The following is a 6,000-nucleotide window of genomic DNA, read 5'->3' as shown; positions in this document are numbered from 1 at the left end:
ATGGGTGGGTCAATTTTATCCCTACATGGAGTGTAGGGCTGGACGGAGTGGAGTGTAGAGGATGGATGGGTAGGATCTTTGTATGCATTTCTGATATTGTACTAAAATGGGCTAAGGCCCACACTGATATTGTTACTGTATTGGGCTAAGGCCCATACTGATATTGCGACTAAAATGGGCTTTGGCCCAGACTATTCAACACTGTATGTTTGACTGTTTGATAAATATGGATTACACACTGAGTTTTCATAAACTCACCTTTTCTGCCTATCTGTGCAGGTAACCCTTAGGCGGGTCGGTGCTGCGAGGGACTCGGAGATGGCCACTCCACTGATTATGTTTTCGTTTTGAATTTAGTAAAAGTAGTTTACATGGATAAATTTTATGTAATAAGGTCATTTTAAAGTTTCATTTATTTGGGGATTTATTTAAATTGACTTATAACTGCAAGCAGTAGGACTCAGGTTTTCAAAAGGTAAATGGTTTTCAACTGCTATGCCATGTAACTGGTTTCAAAAGCTTCCGCAATGAACAATGTTTTAAAGTGCAATAAATTTTTGTACGAGGCATGTTTTGCTTAAAAAAACCTGTAATTTAACTAATAAATTAAATAAGATAGCTTTTCATAAAGATCACAAACAAGGCTTTAACACAAGCAGACTTTTCCAATAGAACTACGTTTTTCAAAACTCACTCCAACGTAACATCACAGATGCAGCCATAACGTCTAGGCCGAGTTTGGGGTGTTACATTTAGTGGTATTAGAGCCAAGTCTCAAACTCAACTGTGGATTGGGTTTTTCCTAAAAAAATGAATTTCAAAACAATTATTTTAAATGGTGGAAAAATATTTTGAGGTGTTGTTCCAAAGGTGTGGTCTATCGAGTCTCCGACGCCGATCCTGTAAGTTCTGTAAAACTACCATTTGATTTAACTAAAATATTGAGATTTTCATAGATAATAGACTGTACTAAAACCTTTATTAAGGTAACCTAAAATTGTAGTAAGACTACAATCTGCGAAAACAAACAACTCTAAATTATTGATGCTATTTTTCATAAAATATCTGTTAATAAACACTGGAACTGTAAAACTGATACATAAAACTGTTAATACAGATAATACGCAAATTGATTATGAGCACCAGAGGTACTCGTGGAAGGGGTACTAGAGGCTGCGACGAAGGCCGTGGAGGTGTTCGGGCTGAGTCTTCGGCTTTGGGCCATTTGCCCAACGTTGAGGTAAGAGAGGCACCGACTTCACCTGTGACTAAAACTGGGTCACACGATCGGGTAGCTAGGGACGATACACTGTCCCAAGCTATGCTGCGAATGCTGGAAATGGTCACTAGGCCCAATACTGGTACTGTAGGTCGTGGGTCGGTAATGGAACAACTTAGGTCTAATGGGGCTGAAATCTTTAGGGGTATCGCTGGAGTTGCCCCTAATGTGGCTGAATATTAGATAGAGGCCACAGAGAGGATCATGGATAACCTCGACTGCACCCTAGAGTAGAAATTAAAAGGTGTAGTGTCGTTGTTGAGAGATGAGCATATCAGTGGTGGCTTACTGTGAAAGAGGGTACTTAGCCCGATCGATTGACGTGGGAGTTTTTCAAGAATGCATTTCAAGGGAAATATGTGGGCGTTAGTTATATAGATGCCTGTAGGAGGGAGTTTCTGAATCTGACTTAGGGGGATAAGTCTATGGCTGAATATGAGGTAGAATTTTTGCGATTGAGCCGCTATGCGCGAGGCATGGTGGCAACTGAGTATAAGCGTTGTGTGCATTTTGAGGAAGGTCTTAGAGATGATCTATGAGTTTTGACATCTCCTCAGAGGGAGTGATATTTTGTTGTGTTAGTGGAAAAGACGAAGATCGCTGAGGATGTGAAATGCGCTGAGCGCCAAAATAGTGATGTGTACAGGGGAAGGAACAAGAGCATTTGGGAGCCCTCAAGTTCAGCTTTAAGGCCTAAGAAAAAGGCCAAAGTTGGCAGGATAGTCAGAGTTGGGCCTCATGTTGCTACTTTTGGGTTGCAGCCTTGTACTGTTTGTAGGGAACACCATCAAGGCGAGTGCTAGGTTCGGATGGGGGCATGTTTGAGGTACGGGTCTATGGAGCACTGAATCAGGGATTGTCCATAGAGGCCTGATCAGATGCAAGCTACTGGTAGGGGTACTGTTCAGCCACAGAGAGGTTGTCAACAGCCACCAAGAGGCCGTGGTCAAGCCAGAAGTGGAAATGGTATAGGTCGTGGTCGTGGAGCACAAGGCAACTGTGCTGGTCATACTGAGGCAAGGTAGCTGGCACTAGTTTATACTGCACGTCACCGAGAGGATGGAGACGCCCCAGATGTTATTATGGGTACGTTCCTTATTCATCATGTACCTTACACTGCATTAATTGAAGTTGGGTCTACGCACTCATATATAGCATGCAATGTGTCTGAGATTTTGGGTGTGATGTGTGAGAACACTATGAGCGAGGTTACTATGTAAATCTATTAGGGTAGTCAGTGAGAGTAAATAAACTGTTTAAGAAGGTACCTTTGGAGGTTCAAGGAAGGAGCTTTTTGGTGGACTTAATGGAACTTCCTTTTGGAGAGTTCAACTTGATACTGGGTATGGATTGTTTTTGGAGAGTTCAACTTGATACTGGGTATGGATTGGCTAGTTAAGCATCAGGCAAATTTGGATTATGCTGCTAAATAGGTATTACTGAAAACTATAGAGAGTGAAGAGGTAGTTGTGATTGGGGAGAATTGGAACTATCTCTCAAATGTGATATCTGCACTCAAAGCTAAAAAGTTGGTTCGTAAGGGTTGTGAGGCGTATCTAGCCTACGTCAATACTTCTAGTTCTACAATTTTGTCTATTGGAGACATTAGAATAGTTAGGGATTTTTCAGATGTCTTTTCGGATGAGTTACCGGGTTTAGCTCCTAACCGTGAAGTGGAGTTTAGGATAGAGCTCTTGCCTAGTAAAGGTCCAGTGTCTATCGCCCCTTATAGAATGGCACCAAAGGAGCTCGTAGAACTTAAGGCTCAAATTCAGGAATTACTGGATCGAGGGTTCATCCGCCCTAGTGTGTCCCGGTGGGGAGCACCAGTTTTATTTGTAAAGAAGAAGGGTAGAACTATGCAAATGTGCATCGACTATCGGCAACTGAACAAATTGACTATTAAGAATAAGTATCCCCAACTGAAGTTAGATGATCTATTTGATCAGTTATGATGGGCTTCAATTTTCTCTAAGATTGATCTCTGATCGGGGTACCATCAACTGAGGGTCAAGGAAACGGATGTTTACAAGACAGCCTTTAGGACTCATTACGGTCATTATGAGTTTCTAGTGATGCCGTTTAGACTGACGAATGCACCAACAGCTTTTATGGATCTGATGAATCGAGTATTCCAGGCCTATCTAGATCAGTTTGTAGTGGTGTTTATAGATGACATTCTGGTGTATTCGAGGAATGAGGAGGATCATGTCGCACATCTCCGGGTTGTTCTACAGATTTTGAGGGAGAAGCAATTGTATGATAAATTCAGCAAGTGTGAATTCTGGCTACGTAAGGTAACTTTTCTGGGTCACGTGGTATCGCCTGGGGGATTAGGGTTGATCCTCGAAAAATTAAAGTGGCTCTGGATTGGGAGCAACCTAAGTCGGTATCTGAGAGTCAAAGTTTTCTGGGATTGGCAGGGTATTATAGACGGTTTGTTGAGGGATTTTCGTTGATTGCTGCACCTCTGACTAAATTGTTACGTAAAGAAGTATCGTTTAACTGGACTGATAAGTAGCAGGAAAGTTTTGAGAAACTTAAGAAATTTCTAACTGAGGCCCCTGTCTTAATTCAGCCAGAGTCTGGGAAGGAATTCACTGTCACAGTGATGTATCACATGTTGGCTTGGGTTGTGTGCTGATGCAAGAGAGTAAGGCAGTTGCATATGCATCTCGTCAACTTAAGACGCATGACTTGGAGTTGGAAGCAGTGATATTCGTACTGAATATTTGGAGGCATTACCTATATGGTAAGAAGTGTGTCATTTACATAGATCACAAGAGCTCAAGTATCTCCTCACTCAGAATGAGCTAAACCTTAGGTAACGTAAGTGGATCAAGCTACTTAAGGATTATGACTATTAGATTGAGTACCATCCTGGTAAGGCTAATGTGGTAGCCGATGCATTGAGCCGTAGAGTTGTTACTGATTTGTGGGCGATGTTTGCTCGTCTTAGCTTATTTGATGATGGTAGTTTACTGGCCGAACTTCAAGTTAAACTGAGGTCGATTGAACAGATTAAAGGTAAGTAGTTGGAGGATGAGTCACTGGGTTCTCGTTTTCGACAGATTAAGAATGTGGAAACTTTAGATTTTTGGCTGAATAGCAAAGGGGTACTTTGTTTCCGTGGGAGAGTCTATGTACCAAAGGATGCTGATTTGAGGCAATCTATACTACAAGAGGCACATAGTAGTCCTTACGCCATGCATCCTGGCAGGAATAAGATATACCGAGACCTTCGAAAGTTATATTTGTGGCTAAGACTTAAGCGTGAAGTTACTGATTTTGTGAGTAAGTGTCTGACTTACCAGCAGGTTAAGGAGGAGCATCAGTTGTCATTAGGGTTGCTTTAGCCAGTTAAGATTTCACTTTGGAAATGGGAGAGGGTAACTATGGACTTTGTTAGTAGGCTACCCCTAACGCCTTCTAAGAAGGATTCGGTGTGGGTCATCGTGGATCAATTGACCAAGTCTGCTCACTTCATACCTGTCTATACTGATCACTTGTTGCAGAAACTGGCTAAGCTGTATGTGTCTGAAATAGTGCAACTACATGGGGTACCAGTTTCTATAATATCCGATAGAGATCCTCGCTTCACGTCTCGGTTTTGGAAGAAGTTACACGAGGCATTGGGTACAATGTTGGACTTCAGTACTGCATTCCATCCTCAGACAGACGGTCAGTCGGAAAGGGTGATTCAGATACTGAAGGACATGTTAAAAAGTTGTATGATAGACTTCTGAAATAGTTGGGAGGATTACTTACTGTTGGCAGAGTTTGCATACAACGATCTCTTAAAACAAGGTGTGGAGTCGATTACTTTTCCTTTACAAGCGATAACTCCTTTATTGGTAAGTGTTAAGTTCTGAATATGTTTGTCACGTATCGGTTAACTGTTCTTGTGAAGGGTTAAGTGTTGGAAAGAATACGTGGTTTGGAACAAGGAGGGGCTACGATTGTTGATTGGTTAGTGGTGATGATTTGGTTAAAATATTTTTATTCAATGGCAGTATGGTTGTGTATTAACAAGGGTGTTAGACTAATGAGAGGTTGTGGTTGATCATAGGTTCTCGATCTCAAAGGCACTTCGGTTACAACTCTATAACAGGTGTGTAATCACACTACTTCAATCGTTAAACAGTAAAAGCTTGAAAACCATTACCATTGATGCCATACGGGCGTGCGAGCGCCCGTGTGGTCATCTAAACGCATAAGTTGGAGCACGCGATTGTAGAGACCACCGCGAGTGATCTCGTGGGCATAGGTCATTTTGGGCCACGTTAGGCCAAAATGGGCCGTGTGGGCCCCACACGAGTAAACCACATGAATGGGAGGAGTTTTGTGGGCCAGCTATATAGTTTACACGACTAAGACCAATATTTGGGCTTATTAGGCCACACGAGCGTATGGGCCCACATCGGCCGTATTATGGGCTTGGGCCCATTTTTGTTGTTAAACTGTTAAGGTTGCACGGGTCGCACGAGACGACTGTGGACCTACTGTTGGGTCGGTAAGTACACCTAGACCCTAATTTATGTTATGACTGTTATACCCTATGAGGTAAATGATGAAAATACCCCTATGTGATATGTGAACATTTGAGCATGCCATCTTTATTGTATGTACATTTATATTATGTTGCATTGCATAGGGTGGGACATATGATATTGGAGGAAGTGTACTGAAAGGCTATAAGCCTATTACTGGTAGCTCTGCTG

The sequence above is a fragment of the Gossypium arboreum genome, chromosome 9, assembly GCF_025698485.1.
Source record: "Gossypium arboreum isolate Shixiya-1 chromosome 9, ASM2569848v2, whole genome shotgun sequence".
In the NCBI taxonomy this organism is placed as follows: Eukaryota; Viridiplantae; Streptophyta; class Magnoliopsida; order Malvales; family Malvaceae; genus Gossypium; species Gossypium arboreum.
This window is presented reverse-complemented; position numbering follows the sequence as displayed.